Genomic DNA, 23,203 nt, shown 5'->3' with positions numbered 1-23,203 from the left:
AAGGATATGGAGTTGAACATTGGTAGTGGTAAATGCAAACTTCGGTGGGCTGTTTAATAGCGGTTAGTTATAAAAATAAATAAAAGTCTCATTTTAACCCATTTGAGTCTAGCGTTTCTTTTTCAAATGGTTGGGTTCTTTTTTTGTTTTAAAAGAGTAAAGAGTGGTAGCACAAAAGTTTCATTATTATTTTATTTTAATTTTATAACCGTCGTTGAACAGCCGACTCATTTTTGGGTTTACGACTACCAATGTTCAACTCCGTATCCTTGTCATTTTGATCCCAATCCAGAAGACAAGGGAACTCCTGGATCAGTAACCCCAGAGGTACTGGCTAGGGATGGGAACATGGAGAACTTTGTGACCCGGTAGATTTAACGTGCACCAGTCATCATTTACTACACGGGGAGTCTTCGGCNATTTTGATCCCAATCCAGAAGACAAGGGAACTCCTGGATCAGTAACCCCAAGGTATTGACTAGGGATGGGAACATGGAGAACTTTGTGACCCGGTAGATTTAACGTGCACCAGTCATCATTTACTACACGGGGAGTCTTCGGCCGGCGGGGATGGAACCCACTATCTCTTATACATGGGCCCAGTGCCCTACTAACCAGGCTATCCCGGTCTATTTGTATTTATTGAGCAGAAGCAAACAGTGATGTCTATAGTGATAATTAAATAATATAAATGTGTATATTTGATACTATACAGCTTTATTGTTTTTACTCAGATGAAACCGGTTTGCTCTTGCTTACGTTCGTGTATCAATTGATTAACATTGTAATACAATACGTTAAAAATAAATATAAATAGGAAGTACAGTAGGGAACCGATTATCCGGAACAGTCGGGACTATCGCTATTCCGGATAAATGATTTTTGCGGTTTTCTGAATCGCTACAAAAAGTCGTTTTTTTATAGTTAAACCGAACTAAAAAAAAAATATTTGAAATAATCTTAACAATAAGAAAAAACGATGAAGTAATACACTAATGATTATTTCCAAAATGTTGGTAAGGTAAACATCTTTAAAAAAAGAAAGAAAAATCGTAAAATCTTATGAGGAAAAAAAATTTTTTTTTTAAAAAAATGGCGAGAAAATTTATTGAATTTCGTTCCGGTTTTTTGGTTTCCGGTTTTCTGATTTCCGGATAACGGGTTCTGTACTGTATATAAAAAAATCTCCTGATTAAAAATCCATTACATGTATGTTTAAATATAAGAGTATTGAGTATAAACTCGTGCAAAACATGCAATTATTAAAAGACTACAGCGCGTCTAACAATTTGGTCTAATTATTTTAATATCTAATATAATAAATATTCTATATTTATATAGTATACCGTCTAATTTTTCCAATCATCGAATGTATATTATATATCTTCTAATTTAACCAATCGGTACACGAACGTAAACAAGTACTGTGCGTTAGCAACAGAATATCGGCGTGGTTTGGCGGGAAAAGAAAAATGGCATGCATTGACATTCAGTTTAACCTCGAATAATTGAAGGACACCGTAGAATTTTTATGTAGGCCGCAACATTCGGATACCTGTCTCACAAACGGTGTGGGGACAAGGGGTGTCTCACACCATATTAGGTAATTAAGGCATCGGAAACAAACCGATACAAAATATCGTGCTGCTTTTAAAGTTAAAACAATGGGATTCTAATATTTAGGATAGAATGAAAAGAGAATCAAGTAAATCGAGGACACTTCCTCAGGTTTTAAAATATGCGTAGATGCCAACTACTTCCGGCAGCTGAGAAAGTGTTTTCTTATTAACCCTTTCGATGGGATATATAAGCCCCTAAGATTAAACTTGGTAAACATGTTTTTTTTTAAAAATGTTTTTAGGGTTCTTTAGGCATTAGGGAATAAAAACATTCTAATTAAGTATTATTGCTTGGATTTTGATCAATTAAGTAGGATCTGTTAAAGCTAAGTGGTTCACAAGGTAGACCCCTAAAATGAAAAAATAAAGAGAAAATAAATCATTTGTAGTTTCTTTTTTAAAATTGAAAACGATGTACACTTAACCCTTTCGACCCAAATGGGACATATACGTCCCAAAGATTAAACTTTATTCCCAAATGGATAAACAGATTTAAACTTTGCGTGTTCCAGGTTTAGTTTTCAGGGTTTTTTAGGCATTAGGGAATAAAAATATAACTTACGGAACTTGACAACACTCTCCTATTCAAAATGGCGGAATTCTATTTGCGAGCGCGCCTGTCAATCTCGCTTTAATTTACGTATTTTCTGAATTTCGAGCTAAGTACGACTATATTTTTGCCATATTTAAAGTAAAATAGTAATGTTTGTTCGTATTAAGTTGCAATTGTACCTATTTAGAACTAGAATTTTGACATATTTTGCTTTGTGGGGTATATTGTCCCAAACGTATTTAACAATTGGGACAATAATATATCCCATTAGTGATAAAAATATTATAAGACAAAATTTTAGCTTTTGTTTTGATTATTTTATAACGGCAACTTCAGGTTTTTATAACTTCTGGTAAGAATAAATAATTCGATGCATTTATATTATTTTCATTACTAATTCCCATGCAATATACTTTTACAATATTCTAGACCAGGGGTTTCCAACTTAAACGAAGCCGCGGGCGACAATTAAAAACACAAATCAAATAGTGGGCCACAACTTTATCAAAATTTTATGAAGGACTTTTTTATGTTTGAAAGAACATCAAATATTACTGTCAGATTTTCAATAAGTTGCACAAAACAAAAGTATTGAATTACAAATTAAAATAAGAAGTAGATTTTTAAAAATATTTAATTGTTATTAATAATATTTTTAAAAATATTAAATGAATAATAAAAATTCGGGCTATAATAACTTTAATGTGCACCTATGTATTAAACAAATAATGTGCAACAGATATCTAATTGCAAAGATATAAAACTTTAAAAAGGTTGGTATTAAAACTTGCATAGTAGCACACAACATATTCAATGAGAAAATTGAGATTTGTCTGCTACAACCACCAGAGAATAGATATTTGCATTTAAAATTTACAAATGTGTGTGTAAATATTTTCGTCCAAAATGAGTGAGTGGTTTCAAAAAGTTAAATCGGATAATTTCTTCGAGAAAATTTCTGATGCTAAATTATATTCACAATAAATTACACAATTCATAACAATAAATTACACAATTATAATCACAATTCATGCTAAATTATATTCACAAAATACAAAAAAAATGAAATAAACATACACGATTATTTTCGCATTTGAATAAATATTTTCCTGGGTGCAAAAACTGAGAAATAAATTTTTTTGCACCGTTGGTATGCCAAATTTCACAGATAAGAAGAAATTAGGTTTTTATTAAAGAGAAAAGTATTTTAAACCCATATTGATTCTTTACGAAAATTGCCCGCAAAAACTAATATAGTTTAGTTTGCGGGCCACAAAAAAAGGTTTCGCGGGCCGGATGCGGCCCCCGGGCCGCCAGTTGGAAACCCCTGTTCTAGACGATTGGGACATATTGTCTCAAGAGATTTCCGGGAAAACTTTAAACTCATAGTATACTTATTTTAAGATTATACTTATATTAACAGAAACTGCTTTTCATACTTAAATTTTAAGGCTTCGGGTCAAAAGGGTTAATATAATGTTTTAATGTATACATTAAATCTAAAGTGCAAAAATAAGATATTTTACACATTACCTCGGTAAAGTGCATATTAACTAGGGTGATCCGCTAAAATGAATTATAACGGATGGATCGTTAAAATTATTTTACTTCTTTAAGTATCAAGGTAATCTGCAAATTACCCGGTAATGTGCATATTAACTAAGGTGATCCGCTAAAGTGAACTTTAACGTAATTTTGAACCCAATCCAGAAGACAAGGGAACTCCTGGATCTAGTATTGGGAGAAATTTTGCTTTCGTGGAGGACTGGAGTTATATGGAAAGAAAAACCACGAAAACCTCCCACGGTTAGCCTAACGGCAAGGGGAAACTAACCCATGATCCGCCTACTACTAAGGATATTTTACGTCAATACTGCGGTCGGTGCAAGCCGGATGCAGAAATCGTATCGATCAGCCAATGCTAATATCTGGATTTTTTATCGAACGTTTCTAGCACCATCGCCAAAAAGAAAAATGTCAGGGTCACGTGATGTAATAACACGCATTTTCTGATGTTGCGAGCTAAAAGCTTGATATTATAGATATCATCATTTCTTTTTGTTTTGGTTTTTTTTTTGAACGATGGATGAAAAAAGAATAATAAAATGGTGAATTAGTTTTTGTAGAATTTTGCGTTATTTCTTTTGTAAAAGGTTACGACTGACAAAAAAGAAAAAAAAAGACTTCAAAAAGTTTAATTTCATCCTCTCAATAAACTTTTCTCGAAGTTACTAAACTCGTTTATATTTTTCAAAACATCACATTTTGAGTAAAGCAGATATACAATAGGTTATTAGTTAAATAAATAAATAAATAAAATAAAGTAATAAAGTTAAACCAACAAATAAAAGTTACACGCACTGCAAACAAACAGTCTCGTGTTAGTTTAATTGAATAATTAAAATTCGTAGTCCTTGGCCTATTTTATGCCGAAGCATAAAAAGAAAATGAAATCGAAATTACTTCCGCACAAAGTGTCACCTAATTCTTAAGAGATCAAATACCTGACATAATTTTTATATCAAATTGTAGATTTTTCTTTATTAGTTCCCGAATGATATTTAATTTACTTTTATTGCTCGAAGTTCGAAAAATAATTTGTCAATATTGATTTGCAAATGATGAATATTAATGGGCGTAAATAGAAAGAAAGAATTCTAAAAAGATGGTCACGTCATGAAACTACGTATGATAATTCACTAATAATATGCAATATTATAATTCACATAATAGTTCACTAATAATATGCAATACTAATAAATGCAGGTAAGATGCATTTTTCTTTAAATAAGCTTGTAAATGGTTGTTAGTTCTGCGCCATTTTAATTTTTAGTAAATAATTGTCAATTTTAAACCGTTTTAGTTTTGTGCGTTTAATAGTAACTAGGAGGCTTCGCCCCCTGCTCGCTTGCGCTCGCCAACCCCCGGAACTGCTTTCGCATTTCATTTTGGATTGCTTCGCAACCCGATGCTCGCTCATTGGATACGTTCTTAACGTCTAGCTTTTGTATACTTTTTTGAACACTGAAGTTCCGAAAACTTTTCACTGTAGAAAATTCTAAACCTGTGCGTTTTAATATTAATTTGAAATTGCAAACAGTTCACATATTTTTCTTAATCACACTATTCTAAATTTCAGTTGTTGAGAAAAGTAACTGTTGTANAAATAGAAAGAAAGAATTCTAAAAAGATGGTCACGTCATGAAACTACGTATGATAATTCACTAATAATATGCAATATTATAATTCACATAATAGTTCACTAATAATATGCAATACTAATAAATGCAGGTAAGATGCATTTTTCTTTAAATAAGTTTGTAAATGGTTGTTAGTTCTGCGCCATTTTAATTTTTAGTAAATAATTGTTAATTTTAAACCGTTTTAGTTTTGTGCGTTTAATAGTAATGTTTCTGTCACGAGGTTTGTGAATCACTGTTAATCTTGAGTTGTTTTAATATTATGTTTTTTTAGGTTGTTTTAGCCTTAATTGTTAAGCAAATAATTGTTCAATTTTGAGTTGTTTAAATTTAATTCGTATTTTATAGTTAAGTAGGATTTCTGTAACGAGTATTGGGTACTCGCACTTCCAGAAGAAGACCTCCCTTACCCACACACGTGACCAATGACGTCAACGCCAGCTAATCTTTATCAGCAAAATGGCGAATTAAAGTTTAAATAAGTTTCTTTACATAAGTTAGAATGTTAATTAACAAAAAGTTAATCAAATACAAAGCCGTATCGAACATCGAATTAGTTGAAATATAATTCTTTCGAGCCTACTTCTTTTACTTGACTTAGATTAATTATTTGTTTAGGTATTTTATTGTAACCGTGATATATTTTTTGTTTTGTGTATCTGGCAACTTCGATGCGTAGTTAGTTTGTTTATGTTCTCCATGGTTTCATGCCTTTTTTTGGGTTAAGGTCTCTGTGTAAATATATAGTGAAAGAACTGAAATCCTTGAGAAAGAAATTAGAATGTGTCACTTAAGGGAATTAATACTTGACGGGCTTGGCTTACTCGCAATAGAATGGAAAGAACATTTGCTAACGTAAACAAATGCCTCGTTTCAACAACCAATTAGAATCGAGATATCCACACTACGTCACTTGCAGGTATACCATTATAAATAGTAGATAATTCCGAATTGTTCCGATTTTACGTGCTTTACAGTAAAATGGCATTTTTGCTACGATTATTATAAATAGGTTCATAAATGATCGTTAAATCTTAAAACGGAACAAAAACTACGGACAGGGGATGTAACTTTATGAAGTTTACTTAAAATAATGAAATTTTTTAAATGAGGCTTAAAATGTAGTAATTCGAACAAAACTAGTTATATTTTTAAAATTATGATAAAATTCCGAATTCGGAATTAATTACAATAAAATTTATGTAATAAAATTCGGCACATTGAATGCTATAAGCAAACGGAAGAAATCGAAGTTATATTGTAATCCATAACAGTGATAAAAAAAAAGAAAGAAAGACATTCGTTGATAGTATTATGTAATCGGATATTTATGAGGAAGTATTTTTGGATGTTTATGATGTTGTAAAATCAGGTATTGTGACATACATAATGATGAGGAAGCTATTAAAAAAAAAGAAAACTAGTAATAAATTTTAAAAAAATGCCAACACTTGTTACAACTGTTCGTTTAGTTTTATTATAGTTTTATTGAACAGTGCGGCCCTTTAACTCTTTTTGATATCGCTAGATATTTTTAGCAGTATTGATGATAATGGAAAAAAAGAGCACTAAAATAAATAAATGAAAAGAACAAAAAAAAAAACTGCAACACTAGAAAAAAAAAGCACTTGAGATAAAGCACCGGAAAGAAAGCCTCGAAAAAAACCCTTATTATAACAATTACATGAATTTAACGTCTAAGATTCGATTCGAATTTAATGTAACTAAAAATTTAACACGATAAAGTTTTTTTTTATAATTAATTTTTTTTTTAAATTTATATACAAGAATTAAAGTACAATTAATGAAGGGAACTTTTTGCGTAGCGTAATTTTAATAAAAAGATTAGGATTACTAAGCAGCTATGAAAAATTTTAACTTCAATAGTTACATTAATTTTACAATGCAATATAAGAATACTATACAATATACAAATAAAATTTTAAACAGTATGCAAGTAAAATGTTTTCAATTAGTAATTTTTTTTTTAAAAATTCATTAAAATAAAAATAAAATTTTTTAAAATTTTTTACAAAATTAACCCCTAATACACTAATGTTAGTTGATATATTATACACAATAATACTATTAAATATATTACATACAACTAACGATAACATTTGTTTTCATAAACATGAAATTAAACTTTACATATTAATTATTTTTTTTAATAAAAAGTGTATAATTTTATTAGAATAAAATTTAATTTTAATTGTGTACAAAGGACAAAATCAAAACTGTTATTAACTTAACATAATTGTTAAATTAGTACTTTTTCCGGTGTTTTTATTATCAGTTCTTTTTTTCCTAAGTGCTATTTTCCCTTCTTTTTTCAGATTCTTATTTTATCCTGTCGTTATTCAGTGCTATCAATGATAGATATTTTACGAAGCAGTTATATATAAAAATAGTTTATATAATAACAATCAAAATATGTGCTATAAACAGAATATAAAATTGATCAGTTAACTATCAATAGAAATTCGCAGTCATTTAATAAGAAAAATAATTATTGCTATTTTTTATTAATATATTTTTTTAAATCGACTTAAAGATAAAATTTGGTCTTAAGCATTCAAAAATTTCTTTGGATTATAAAAATATTCAGGATAAAAGTTTGGCTACAATAATTGTAAAAAAATATTGAGCATAATATAATACATATTTGTAAAGTTATTGGACATAGTACGATAATCATAACATAATTAAATATAATATTTGAAAAATTTGTGAAAATATAAATCTATTGAATAGAATCAAGGAATTATCAAATTACCTAATGTAATATAATCCTCGTAAAATTGTTCAATAAAATGCGTCATTATAAAACTATTGAACATTATATAATAATAAAAAGTACTGAATATAACATAATTAGGAATTATTGAATATAATGTTTGTAAAATTTATGAACATAAAATTTATGAACATCATAATTAAGACAAGAAGGATAAAAAGAAAAGAGGGAAAAACGAAGAAAATTATGAAAATTAATAAATTTTATTTACTGCGCATAAGTTGCAAGTATATAGAACTTATAAAATAAGTTAAGAATACAGAGAAAACATGGAAAATAATAAAGATTAATGATAACTTTTCTTCATTTTGTTTTTCGGCTACTTAATATTTTTTTTAAATAAAAGTTCTTCAATATTTTTAAAATATTTAATTTCAATAATTTTTCTTCTTACCAGTTGATTGGCGCCTCTCAATTCCCCTACTTTATTCTTCATTCCACAAATTGTCTTTGTGCGGTTCTATTGCTCGTACAAAATAAAAACTATATTTCTGGCTATACTTGTAATTCAATTCTATAACCACAGGGGGCGGCGGGGGTAAATATTCATTGGGAAAATTATAAGTTAGCAGGTATGCGAGTGGGTTAAAGCTTGGAACATATTTTGTAACTTAGGCATCAACAGATTAGTTTCCCACAATTCAAATTTCCGATTTAATAAGATCATTTAAAATTAATGTTTTATAAATGGCAGATGGCGATTTATTTTATCATAATCACCAGAAAAATCGATTCAAAAGAAGACACATTTTTATTCTTTGCAGCGATGGACTTCCTTGAAGAATACTCATGAAACATATTTTGCACTGAAAAATACATGAAGAAAGATCCTTGGAAGATTTTGTAACGAGACTTGTGAAAATGAATTAAAAATCACCTGCGGGCTTGCTCAAGTCTTGCTTAATCCTCCACAGGAGATTATGACATGTTTTTTTTTCTTTGCTTTTTGGATTCCAGAGATTTCCTTGTTTTTTGTTTATGCACGTGATGATTCTATTTCATTACAAGGTTTGTTCCATGAAGAACTGACCCAAAAGCGTTATTCTTGCGAAGTACGTTGTTCTTGCGAAGAGCGTTGTTCTTGCGAAGTAAGTTGTTCTTGCGAAGTACGTTGTTCTTGCGAAGGACAGGGGTTCGATCCTCAGTGGTGACCCGCGGCCCAATCAGCTTCAGCTCAATGGGTACCAGCTTGTTTAGGGAGTGAAGGACCTTCATGACCCATCTTGCCAACAATGGGCTGCAGCGAAATTATTTTTTTTACACAAATTAACTTTTTTATGCAAGTAGATATTTCTCTCTGTTACATATCACTTTATCTTTAAAGAACAACTTAGAGCCGCGGTGGTTCTGGGGATAGAGCGTCCGCCTTCCAATGAGAAGAACAAGGCTCGATTCCCAGCTAAGGCTGGTTGACACGAATTCCTCACCCGGTTGGCACCGACCACACTGCTGGTGTAACACAGTGCTGATGTAAAATATCCTCAGAGGTAAACTGATCATGGGTTAGAGTCCCCTTGCCGTCAGTCTAATTTAGTTTTCGTGGTTCTCCTCTCCATGTAACACAAATGCGGGTTAGTTCCATCAAAAAGTCCTCCACGAGCGCAAATTTTTCCCAGTACGTGATCCAGAAGTTCCCTTGCCTTCTGGATTGGGCTCAAAATTACAAGGTTACGGAGTTCAACATTAGTAGTCACAAAAACGAAATTAGACGGTGTTCTAAGACGGTTATAAAAAAAAAAATAAACAACGAAAAACAAAGATAATAAATGAAAATCCCTGTTTTTTTTCTAGTTTCTAAAGAAAAACTCAAAATTCTTAGCACTTTCCCTGTAATTTGGGTAATTTGTAAATTTTCCGTATTTTCCAGGTTTTCTCTGTGGAGTGGCAACCCTGTATGGATGGTTGACCGTGTAAAGCTAAGCGCAGATGCCGCTAAGGGTTAAAATTCGTCGTAAGACTTCCGCGTTACTACTTCCGACTGATTTTTACTCCGAAGCCAGGGGTCTGTTTAGAAGAAATTTGGGTCCGTTAACGGACCCTTCACAAAATATCTTTGCATTAAAACGGACCCTTCACAAAATATTTTAACTTAAAAACGGACCCTTCACACAATGATTTATCTTTTAATCGGACTCTTCACAAATTTGTTTATCTTCATTATTGTTTTGTTAATCGGGGGGAAGAAAGACAGAGGTAAATGAATTAAGTTTTGTCTTAGGCAGACGCTTCTTCCTTTATTCGACCGAAATGAATATTCTGCGTTCAGCAGTATAGGCTAAATACCAAANGCTGTTTAAAGACGGTTATAAAAAACGAATAACGAAAAAAATAATATACAAAAATCCCTGTTTTTCTTTCTAGTTCTTAAAGAAAAACTCAAAATTCTTTGCACTTTCCCTGTAATTTAGTTAATTCTTAAATTCCCTTTATTTTCCAGGTTTTTGTTGAGGAGTGGCAACCTTGTATGGATTTTTGACAGTGTAAGGCTAAGTTCAGATGGCGCTAGGGGTTAAAATCCGTCGTAAGACTTCCGGATAACTAATTCCGACTGATTTTTACTCCTAAGCTTGAGAAAACGCACCATCCAATATTATTAGTGTTTTCAATATAACGCGTTTTTTCAATCTAACTTTCAACAAAACAAACAACAAATAAATTCTTAAGACTCCGCAAGCTTGCCATAAATACTCCCTAAAAAATAACCAATTGTACTATTTTACACAAATATCGCCAAGTAAGGGATAAAACTCAAAACATGGCTAATCTTACACTTTACTTAAGCTGTGATATTAATTTTGTTAAATTTCTTATGACCTGTTAGAATTTATAAATTACAGAAAATTCTTATGAATGGTAAAATATTACGCGTAAATTTAAATACAAATCACAATAATAAAACTTCTTAGAATATTAAGCCTGTTCACACATCTCCTCGCAAGCGTAACTCAAGAGGAGGGATACACCGGAAGTTTTCTAAATTTCTTCCTGTTTTAGAAAGCTTGTTATTGTTTACATTCAATAAAAAATAATAACACTAAACGGAGAAGTTTAGAGCTTGTTGTGATTTTGATCTTTTAACTGGGGCTGTTAATTTAATGTCGTTTTTCTTAAATATAAAATAGCTCATAAGAACTTTTAAATAGTACCCGGTAAACGAGGAAAAATAGAATAAAAAATGATATGCTGAACGTTGCCAAATTTCATCACAATTCTTTTATGTTTCGTACCCGTTGCCACAGGTGGTTGCATAAAAGTTGAAAATGAAAACGATATTAGAATGAGTCGCGAGATTTACCCTCTAGCGATGACCCTGATACCGAGCATTGCATAAATGCTGATCGAGAGTGAAAGCTAACAGAAAAATAACCCTTTTTAATATGCGAGGCATGATTTGCCTTTTTTTTTTATATCGTCTGGTCTCGTGGCAACAAATCACGTGATTCCAGTTACAGTTATATTTATAATTCTTCTGACCTCACTCAGACAAAAATAACTACAATGGATTTTTAATGGTTTTAATTAAGATGCACTTTTAAAATTCATATTTTTTTAAAAATAAATTATGAAAACTATATAACAAAAGTTAATAAATCTGTGTACTTTAAATAAATTTCGAAATACTAATTTATTGACACCCACAACAACAGGGCATGAGTACGCTTGGGCTATGTTTTTAATTGACTTATCCATAATTTTCTAGTTTAAAATTGCATTTTTGTATTTATTATATAATATGGTTACATTTTGTATGTATTTTATGAAATGAGATTTGAGGGTATTTTATAAAATGGTTGCATTTTATTAAATGGTTGCATATTACGTATGTAAAATATGAAAAAGTGCATTTTGTATGCATTTTATGAAATGAGATTTGAGGGCATTTTATAAAATGGTTGCATATTATGCATGTGTATTATATGAAATAGTCACATTTTGTATGTATTTTATGAAATGAGATTTGAGGATATTTTATAAAATGGTTGCATTGTATGCATTTAATAAAATGGTTGCATATTATGTATGTAATATATGAAATAGTCGCAGTTTTATGTGTATTTTACGATAGTGTTAAAACCTGAGTGTAGTTTATGAAAGATTATTGAATTTTATGCATGCACTTCATGAAATGGTTGTATGTTACGTATGAATTTTATAAAAATAAAAAACGTCGTTGCATTTTGTGTGCGTTTTGTGAAACAATTGCACTTTGAATGCTTTTTTTAATGAAATTTCAGCATCTGGTTGCACTTGTATTATTATGTACGTACACAATTAAATGCATTTTTATATTTATGAAATGGTTGGACATCGCATGTACTTTATGAAATGGTTGGATATCATATGTATTTCATAAAACGGTTGCATTCTGTTTGAGCAATTACTTTAAAAGCATTTTTGAAAATGAGCAATTTTGTATGTATATATGGAATGGTTGTATTTTGTTAGTATTTTAAAATGGTTGCATTTTGTGCCAGTGTTAAAATTACAATTTTTTACAAGTACAATTACAAATGTAAATATCGCAACTTATTTACAATTTTTGAAAAAAAAATCTAAATTTGGCATTTAGAGTATCCAATAAGACTAAATTTTCCACAGACAGATTTCAGTAAACATCGCCGAATTTCATAATTAATCTAATGACAAATTTTGTTGCTAATTTTTCAACTCGGTAAGAAAAACCACTTGCTACCTATATGGAACGCAGCAAATTAATCTGCTCCGTTTATTTATTTCATATTTTATTAATTTTTCATGTCGTAATTTATTTTTAAGACACTGTATTTTAGTTTGAAACAATTAGATTTTAAAGAACTTTTATCGCTGTATTTAAACATATAGTACAATAGTCCAAATAATTATATAGAATTTTTTTAAAATATAATAAAATTTTTAAAAAAAATCGAATTACTCTTTTACAATTCTTGCTTTTATTCCCTATCATGGAATAAAAATCGCAAAAAGCGTAAATGTTGAGGACATGACCATGTTTGAAATAAATAAATAAATAAAATTAAAAAACACTGAAATCAAATATTATTCCAAGATAAACATATGATTTTATTCAGGGAATAGAACGTTCACCTTCCAATAAGGTGAACCGGGTTCGAATCCCAGCGATGACTGGTCGATACGAATTCAGCATCCGACTCGCACCGACCACAGTGCTGACGTAAAATATCCTCAGTGGTAGACGGATCATGGGTAAGAGTGCCCTTGCCGTCAAGCTAACTGTGGGAGGTTTTCGTAGTTTTCCACTCCATGTAACGCAAATGCGGGTTCTTTCCATTAAAACCTCCACCACGAAGGCAAAATTTCTCCCGATAATTGATCCTGGAGTACCCTTGTCTTCTGGAATAGGTTCAAAATTACAAGGCTACGGCGTTGAACATAGGTCGTCGTAAACCCGAAATTGGGTCGGCTGTTTAACGACAGTTATAAAATAAAATTAAAAAAACACATATAAGAGTAAAGTACTTTATTTAACAAATCTGTAAAGTAAACAACATCCACGCGAAATATCGTCAATAAAAATACAGCAGATATTGCCATTCTTGATTTGCTAACTTCGGAATCAATATTAAACAGGAAGAGGAAATGCATATTGGTTGATAAATGGCGGAAGCATTCCGAAAGAAATTATTCTTGTTGAGAACTGAAAACGCGAGTCGTGACACAGATTTTGTATTTGACGTTAATTTGGAAAACTCCCTTTAGAAAAGCATTTCAGCTGTTTTGGCGAAAAACATCCTCGCAATCAATTTCTGCGGAATGAAAACAAGAAAAGATTGTTTCTCGTAAGTTAAGAGTTTCTAGGATTTATGTTGTGCTTCTGCTGAGAGTAATGCCGTTCTAGTAAACAAAACAAAAAAATACTATTGAGAATTTAAGAGAAAAACAACTAAAAATACAAAGTGCATGGAATCTTTTGCAGGTGTTTTCCTCATTTTTGAGAATTTAAATCTGTTTTCCAAAACAGCACTATATCTGCACAGTTCAAAACAAATTATAAACAAATAGCTAAATGCAAGTTCCTTGTATTTAGTAAGAAAAGTAAGTAATCAATAAAGCGGTATTAAATAAAACAATAATGAAATCATGCACAAAACTGGAAAATAATATATTTACAAAATTTTTATTATTTTTTACCCTTCAACGTGACTTTAGATAATTAGATTTTATTTTATAACCGACGTTAGGCAGCCGACCCATTTTTGGGTTTACGACTACAATATCCACAGCCTTATAATTTTGAACCCAATTCAGAAGACAAGAAACCCCTGGATCGAGACAAGAAATTTGGCCTTCGTAGGGGACTTTTTTGATGGAACTAACCCGCTTTTGCGTTACATGGAGAGGAAAACCACGGAAACTCCCATGGTAAGTCTTACGGTAAGGGGACTCATATCCATGACCCGTTTTCCACTCAGGATATTTTACGTCAGCTCTGTGGTCGGTGCAAGCCGGGTGCAGATTCGAACTAGAGTCACTTCATTGGGAAGTGAGCACTCTATACCCGAAGATTAAGTATTTTATCTTATGACAGTTGCCTTGTAATTTTGAACCCAATTCAGAAGACAAGGGGACTTCTGGATCAAGTATTGGGAGGAATTTGCCTTCGTGGAATACTTTGATGGAAATAATCCGCATATGCGTTACATGAAGAGGAAAAACCACGAAAACCTCCCACGGTTAGCTTGACAAGGGGACCCTAACCCATGATCCGTCTACCATCGAGGCTATTTTACGTCAGCATTGTGGTCGGTGGGAGCGGGGTGTGGAATTCGTATTGACAAGCCATCGATGGGATTCGAACCCGGTTATTAGTTTCTGTAATTTAGTAATCAGAATCCGGTAAATAAGATTCTTGCGGGCCGCAGCCCGGAAGTTGCCAATACTTGGCCAATACTATTCTGTCACGGAACACGATGTTATTTCTCTATCACTATCAACACAAGGGGGAGAGGGAAGATTCCAAACTGGCATGTTTGTATTTAGGGTTGCCATGGGCGTCCAATAATGCAAATAGGGTTGACTAATAAAATTCAAAATTTATCAAAAAAAATTAAAATTAGCCAACTTCTTATAGCATATATTTTCAGTTTACGATTGAAAGCAAATGCAAAGAAAATTTCTGTTTTAAATGCGAATTAATTTGAAATGCAAGTCATAGTGGTAGTTACAGTTGAATAATTAAATAGATAATAAATAAATAAAAGAGAATTGAGTTTATACTACTTTTAACATTTACAGTGGCCTGTAGCATCCCTGTGTATTTATACAGAAATTATAGCTTAACTTTTGTATTTACCTTAACAACAAGAACAATTTTAAAGGTTCCAACTTCAACTTAACAATTTCCTGTCATCAATTGCTTGGACAAAAGCTTCCCGATTACGGTTAGAGTGGAGAAAAATCGATTTCCACTTAACTTCCCCCCCCCCTCCCCCGTTCTTCAGTATTTTAGAATGAATTCACTTTTAGGGGGGTGGATAAGGCTTTCGACACACGCTGCATTTGAAATATATAAACGATGAGTAATTGAAAAATGCTAGAAATTAATGAAATAAATGATTCATAGTTCAGAAACAGGGGTAAAGGGGTTTCATTTAAAAATAAAAAATCGATGAATGTGTCGCATTTGCCCGACCACCCTTTAGGACGATTTGGGACTTTACGACGAATCTGAATGGGGCATTTAAGATAATACGAATAAGGTTTTCATATTTTTGCATGTATTTATTATGTTATTTATAGTTAAAAAGTGTACAGTGCGCGAATTAAAAAATATACCAATTTAAAAATTTTTTGTCCTAACTGGGGTAATTGTGACACAAAATGAAAAACCCTAAAAAAAATTTGTGCGAAATATCAATTTATATTCAATGCATATTTTGTATAATATAGTTTTCTGAAATATACTTTATAATTAAATTACTTAACAGAATATCACACAACAACGAATATTACAACGAAGAATATCACGCCTTTGTAGTAACTAATTTAAGAAAAATCTTAGTTCTTACACGAATCGCAATATTGCATTTTGAAATTGCTTGAATATGAATATCGCGATATTGGATTTTAAAATTGCGTTTTATGACTTATAGATTGCGTGAATTCGAATTACATTGCGCAGCTTTTAAATCCCGTATAAATACGAAAATCGATGTTCGATATTGCAAACGCGGGAATATAATTCGCAATATTGAATTTTAAAAACGCGTGAATACGAATTGCGACATTGGATTTTAAACTCGTGTGAATACGAATCGCGATACTGGATTTTTAAACCGCATGAACACGAATAGAGAAACTGATTTTAAAAACTGGTAAATATAAATCGCGTTATTGTATATTTAAATCACGCGAATACGAATCGTAATGTGTAACATTGAAATTAGGTAAATACGGAAATCAACGTTTGTTAGTTAAAAATCAGGTGAATAAGAATAGCGGAATCCGGCGTAGTTCCAAAAATTCAAAATGATGAAGATCCATGAAACTGCTTAAATCACACGTAAACGTCTAGTAAACAGAATTAGCGAAAGTTTCAAAATTTAAATTTTAGATAGTGGAATTTTGTGAAAATTTCATCGAAATGTGTTTTTGATAATCGAAATTCTGAGAACTAATGAATGGTCTTGAGATACGTGGAATTTCGCGATATTCCCAGAAAATTTTCTCTTCTAATTTTTAGACCCGGAAAGAATGGTACTAAAACACCGGAATTCCGGTGTACACCCGGATTACAATCATCCCTGTAAATGATTGTCACGAGCTAGATGCCAATCTTAATAATTCAAAGGGGGGATCTCAAATATGCTAATAATTTTGTCATAACTATTAAATTAATTTAGTCACGGAATGAAGCACAAAAACTGAATAAATCATATAGTCCCCCCCCCGATCGATTTGCCTTTTTGGCTATCAAAATGTAGGTGGCAGGGTTAGGGTTTTGGACAGAGCACTTGGGATTTAGACTGTCCTAAACTGTTCAAAACCTTGAACATTGGTAAAAGGTAAAAATTCTATAGCTGTAACCATTGTAAACATAATAATTACATATATTAATCAAATATTTGATACTTTTTATACTTTTTTCTTCAACTTGTTGAAGGAAAATAATATATTATTTTCCTATATTATGATGGTGTCACATTTTCCCAGTGTTGTCAGTACATTTTTATTGACTGGAAAGTCACGTGGTTGGATCCAGTTTTTCCTCATTATTTTTCATATGGGTTTAGTTGCCATCAGCATAAAATTGATATAAGTCATTAAGTTAATGTTTTCCTATAAATATTTTTTGTTTTCCTAATTAAAGGTAAAAATTATCTGTACTGTTGCTATTACGTCTTTGCTTTTGTTTGAGTTTAGGGGGATTGTTTTTATTGTTATTATTATAAAAATAATGTATTTCTACGTCACATTTCAAGATAAAGCTATTTAAAACGGTCTCTGATCTTATTATAACCGTTTTACAATTATTATTCTTTGGTGAAAATTACATTAATATACTATTGTGAATTACGATATAAGAGATTCGTTGAATGATTTAGGACTTAATTTTCAGCTTCATGCACAAAGTGATGAATGCAAAAATTGTATTTAAAATACATCCGTCCGTTTGTTGAGCAAAAATATTAAATTACAGTTACACCATAATTATTTCAACTATATACTTTTAATTTTAAATGTTATTTCAAAAAATGATCACTTAGAAAAATGATTTATGTTCACTAATAGTTCTCAATAGTATCATAAGGGAAATGTTTGGATGTGGAAAGTGGCGGCACAAGTGATCAGACATCTTTATACACATTTTTAGTTGAATAATTTCAACTGTTTTATGTCAAGAAGCTGCAAATATTGAAAAACAATCATTGGGTTTGATGAGCGTCAGCGAGCAGGGGGCTTAATTTCCTAGTGTAACTCAATTAACATATCGACTGTAATAACTGAAGATTCATAATGAAAACAAGGTATATTTTTATTAAATTGAGTCTTTTTTTTCTGTTTTAGTTGTTTACTGGGTCATCCTAAGTCTGACCGCATAATTTTAAAAAATATTTCCGCATAATATTTTTTGGAAAAAATTATCACAAAGTTTTCAAATAAAATATAAAAAAAATTCTGCATTTTTGTTGCATAAGTTTAAAAATATTTCCGAATAATTTATATGGCCCTGGAGCAGGAATATTTTTATAACATTTGCATGACAATTGGGTATAATATAAAAAAAACACAACTACTTCCACTTAGTAGGAATAACATTTACCATGACGCAATGCTAAATTCTATGCCACTATCCACATAAATCAATTCTTAATCAAAAATCGAATATCAATTACTTTTCTTTATAATGCAATAAAATCTGGCGAGCAGCTATTTAAACGATCAAACACTTCGTTTGTTTATTTGTGGCTTGAAGTTAGGCTCGCAGAAAATACCGTTCATGGGTTAAATTTAGTAGGAATAACACAACCTGTGACGTAGGCTATAGTACACCCAATTGGTTGAAAATAACATTTACTAAGTCCAAAAGAGGACATGCTGCGCCAAACAATCTAATCTATATAATTCTCTTACGTGGCTCCCAAATTTTGACTGTATTTCTTTTCTGCCGGTGGCAACGTTTGCTTTGTTTTGTTTACGTTACTATTTGTCATACACGGCGAATCGACCAATGATTGCCGCTAAAAATGTCACCTGCTAAATCTAGCTGAGGTGGCTCAACATATAGCGCTTTTAAAAGCGGAAACTGAAATAACCAGAGAGAGCATTANCTATTTCTCTTACACGGCGAATCGACCAATGATTGCCGTTAAAAATGTCACATGCTAAATCTGGCTGAGGTGGCTCAACATATAGCACTTTTTAAAGCGGAAACTGAAATAACCAGAGAGCATCAGCTGCGGCAATCTCATACTATTAAGCTAGGCAGAAGTGAGTAGTCTTTGTCGATAGATCTCTATTTTAGTATTTTATCGAAAGCGCTTTTTTTTTTTACGAATTTATATATTACGAGCTTATTTGACGACTTTTGATTTATATCAAGAACTATACTATAGCACATTCCTAATAGGTTTAACGAATTACATGTCATTTATTTGAATTCACATTTATTTTAATGACTTAGTATTTACTAAAAAGATGTAATTTTTCTTTTAATAAAAAAGTTGTTATATGGATTTGAATGATTGTTTTGAATTCTTAGAATTTTGTGCAATTGCAATGCACGTAAGTTAGTGGCGAGCGAAGCGAGCTTGGTTTGCGAAGCAAACCATATAAGATTGCTTAGCAATTTTCGGGGGTTGGCGAGCGTTAGCGAGAAGGGGGTGCAGCCCACTAGTATAAAAAAATAGATCAAAACTAAAATGTATGTTATACTTAAATTATCGTGAGATCAAATTTGATAAAATGGTATAAGTAAGTGAATAAAATCAGATAAATGTATGGACATAATATATAATAAACAAAATATGTAAAACGGTACGAATACTGTGAAATATTTGTAAAAATGAATAAAATTGGGATGCGTTAAAACTTTTATATGCAGTTAAAAATACCAGCAGAAAACGCAAAAACAAAAACTTACCAAAAGAATGCTCTTCTTTCAAAATTAAAAACTTGTTTAATGAAGCACTAATTCAACTATAATATGAATGCTGTAAGAACACCTTTGGACAAACACATCTATTATAATCATAAAAATTAATACGCGTTAATTTTAACGAGAGTTCTAAGTTCGCTTTTTATGCAACAATTTTCTAATCACAAAAGAACATTAGATAAACACCGCGAGTTATCGAACACTTTAAAGAATTTCGTGTTTGTTTAAAAGCGTAAGAAATTTTTTTAAACTAATTGTCAGGTGCGCGATTTCGGTGCAAGCTTGCCATAGAGATAAAAATCGCGAAATTTATCTTTGTTATTTAATATATGATAAAAATGTTTATTTTAAAAATAGTTTTGAGTGCATTAGGTTTTAACAAAGCAGACCTTGGATAACCCTTCTTGCTTGAATAATAATCAGGAAAGAATATTTCATAGTAATAGTGAGAAAATATGTTAAACTAGTGGGCTGCGCCGCCAGCCCGCTGACGCTCGCCAACCCCCGAAAATTGCTAAGCAATCTTATATGGTTTGCTTTGCTCGCTATTAACTTAGGTACATTGCAAATACACAAAATTCTAAGAATTCAAAACAATCATTCAAATCCATATAACAACTTTTTTTTAAAAAAAAATTACATCTTTTTAGTAAATACTAAGTCATTAAAATAAATTTGAATTCAAATAAATGACATGTAATTCGTTAAACCTATTAGAAATGTGCTATAGTATAAAATCTTAAGATAAAATTTCTAAAACTGATATCTCTTTAAAAAGGTTAAAATTTTGGCTATAATTAAGTCTATTAAAAATTGAAATAAGTGAATTGCAATGGAAAAACCTGCATAAACAAATAAATTCTAGTAAAACAAAAAAATTCGTGATATAAATCAAAAATCGTCAAATAAATTCGTAATATATAAATTCGTGAAAAAAAAGCGCTTTCGACAAAATACTAAAATAGAGATCTATAGACAAAGACTACTCACTTCTGCCTAGCTTATGCGCTCTCTGGTTATTTCAGTTTCCGTTTTTAAAAGCGCTATATGTTCAGCCATCTCAGCTAGATTTGGCATGTGACATATTTAACTGCAATCATTGGTCGATTTTCTAGCGTTGCCATTCGGGGAGTTGTAATGAGGCTTTTTTTGTCGCCGTGTAAGAGAAATATATAGATAGTAAATTAAAGTTCAGATTTAAAATGTGTACAATAAAGCTTATCTCTGAATAGAAGAAAAAAAAAGATCAGTGCAGTACATAAAAATTTCGATTTCCCAAATGTGTTATTTATGCGTTCAGCTTATAATATATTCAAGTTCAGATTTCAAATTATAAATAGCTTATATCATAAAACATCAGAATAATTCAACATTAAGATTTTCAATGTACATAAAACGTACTATAACTTATAGTTGTAAACGTCCTGATGGCAGAATTTTTCCGGGTTTTCTGCAACAAAACTCTCCAGCACTAATATCTTTCTGCAATTTACCGGCGATGGCTGGTTGATACGAATTCCGCATCCGGCTTGCCCCGACCACAGTGCTGATGTAAAATATCCTTAGTGGTAGACGGATCATGGGTTAGAGTCCCCTTGCCGTCAGGCTAACCGTGGGAGGTTCTCGTGATCTTCTTCTCCATGTAAAGCAAATGCGGGTTATAGTTCCATCATAAAGTCCTCCACGAAGGCAAATTTCTCCCAATACTTGATCCAGGAGTTCCCTTGTCTCCTGGATTGGGTTCAAAATGACAAGGCTACTGAGTTGAACATTAGTAGTCGTAAACTAAAAAATTGGGTCGGCTGTTCAACGACGGTTATAAAATAAAATAAAATATCTTTCTGCAAGATAATTTAAATTATAACAAAGATGTATGTTACTAATTTAAGGTAACAAAATCACTGTTTATAAAAAATATAATTTTTTTAAAAATTGAATATGCAATATTTTTGTGATTCTAATATTATGAGCTTTATTCTAGCATTTCGCAAGGGGGGGGGGCACGCACTAATTATTTCCTTTATCCCATTTTTCAAATCATCATCACATTAAAAAAATAAATAAAAATCAAGAAATCTGTGTGCTGTAGTAATAACTGAAAAACAGTTTGATGACGAAATCACGCGCAAATCGGACTCCTCAGAAAAGGGTTTCTCAAATGCATGTTTTGTTTCAAGATTTGATTGTTGTAATAAATAATATTGTATAAAAAAATATCGGAGTTTAAAAACTATGTGGGAATCAAAAGCAATAACTGCCAAAAAAAATTTATAGAATCATTGTCTTAAAAGAAATGAGCAAATGTGCAATAATTTCTCATATCGCCTGAAATATATCGGGATATCTAAAAAACACGTGAAAATCAATGCCCATACTGCCGAAAATACAATTAAAATGGATTTACGATATCGGCATAAATTGAGGGAATAATAAATTTAGCGGCATAAATTGACCCTTGCTGTCAGGCTAATCGTGAGAAGTTTTCGTAGTTCTCCTCTCCATGAAACACAAATGCGGGTTAGTTCCGTCAAAAAGTCCTCCACGGAGGCAAATTGATCCAGGAGTTTTCTTGTTTTCTGGATATGGTTCGAAATTACAAGGCTACGAAGTTGAACATTAGTAGTAGTAAACCCAAAATAGAGTCTGCTGTTCAACAACGGTAATGAAATAAAATATTTTACCCAAACCCTGTCAGTATCTGTCGATTTTTATGCATTTTGTGAAAAATTTTTTTTTATAAATTTAAAGCGGAAGTAAAATTAATGCTTTCTATTTACTTTATTTAATTTTAAGATTATTTTACGCATAGTAAAGACCTGTTTTCACATTTTTGGCAAACCCCTGTACGTCTTCTTTGAATGTTAATACAAATAATTTTACATTTACGGTCTTTATCCGTAACATGCAAATATTGGGCACAAAATCCTGAACCATTTATAGACCTTCAGATCAGCCAACTTCTACAAATATCAAATAATTTAGATGATCGATATCTAATAGCAGGATGTTTTGTCGTATAATTAATGATGTTCTACAAACTAATTATGTTAAAATAATGAAGCCATGAGAATTTAAGTAGGTTACGCGATAGGCATTTTTAATTTCTTTTACTTTCAAAATTGCCATGCTTAGTTTAATATTGAGAGATTTATAGTTTAAATCACACATACTTAACTTTTTTTGTGAAAGGCACGTTTTTGTAAAATAGTGTGAATTCCCATAATTTTGTGAATTTGTGAAAATAAGGTTTCCTTTTTTTGCTATAAAATTGAAATTGCGCTGTAAAAATGGCAATCTAAAATCTTTTTATGCTGTATTATGATGGTTTAACACTAGATGGTACAAAAATTGCAATATTGAAATAAAATGCGATTTTGAAGATTGTGTTTAACAAATTTGCTTTCGGTAAGTTTTTTT

General features: G+C 31.3%; 1 protein-coding gene across 1 annotated transcript in view; it reads right to left on the bottom strand.

The window, feature by feature from the left end:
• The window catches only part of LOC107448522 (phospholipid-transporting ATPase ABCA1), a 149,132-nt gene extending 129,093 nt beyond the window's left edge, over window positions 1–20,039 (bottom strand). Inside the window, exon 1 of the mRNA XM_071185715.1 lies at window positions 19,772–20,039. The gene's annotated coding sequence lies outside the window, so the exon portion shown is untranslated. The remainder of the gene's footprint in view (window positions 1–19,771) is intronic.
• Window positions 20,040–23,203: the final 3,164 nt, after the last annotated feature.

The sequence above is a fragment of the Parasteatoda tepidariorum genome, chromosome 9 (genome assembly GCF_043381705.1).
Source record: "Parasteatoda tepidariorum isolate YZ-2023 chromosome 9, CAS_Ptep_4.0, whole genome shotgun sequence".
In the NCBI taxonomy this organism is placed as follows: Eukaryota; Metazoa; Arthropoda; class Arachnida; order Araneae; family Theridiidae; genus Parasteatoda; species Parasteatoda tepidariorum.
This window is presented reverse-complemented; position numbering and strand designations above follow the sequence as displayed.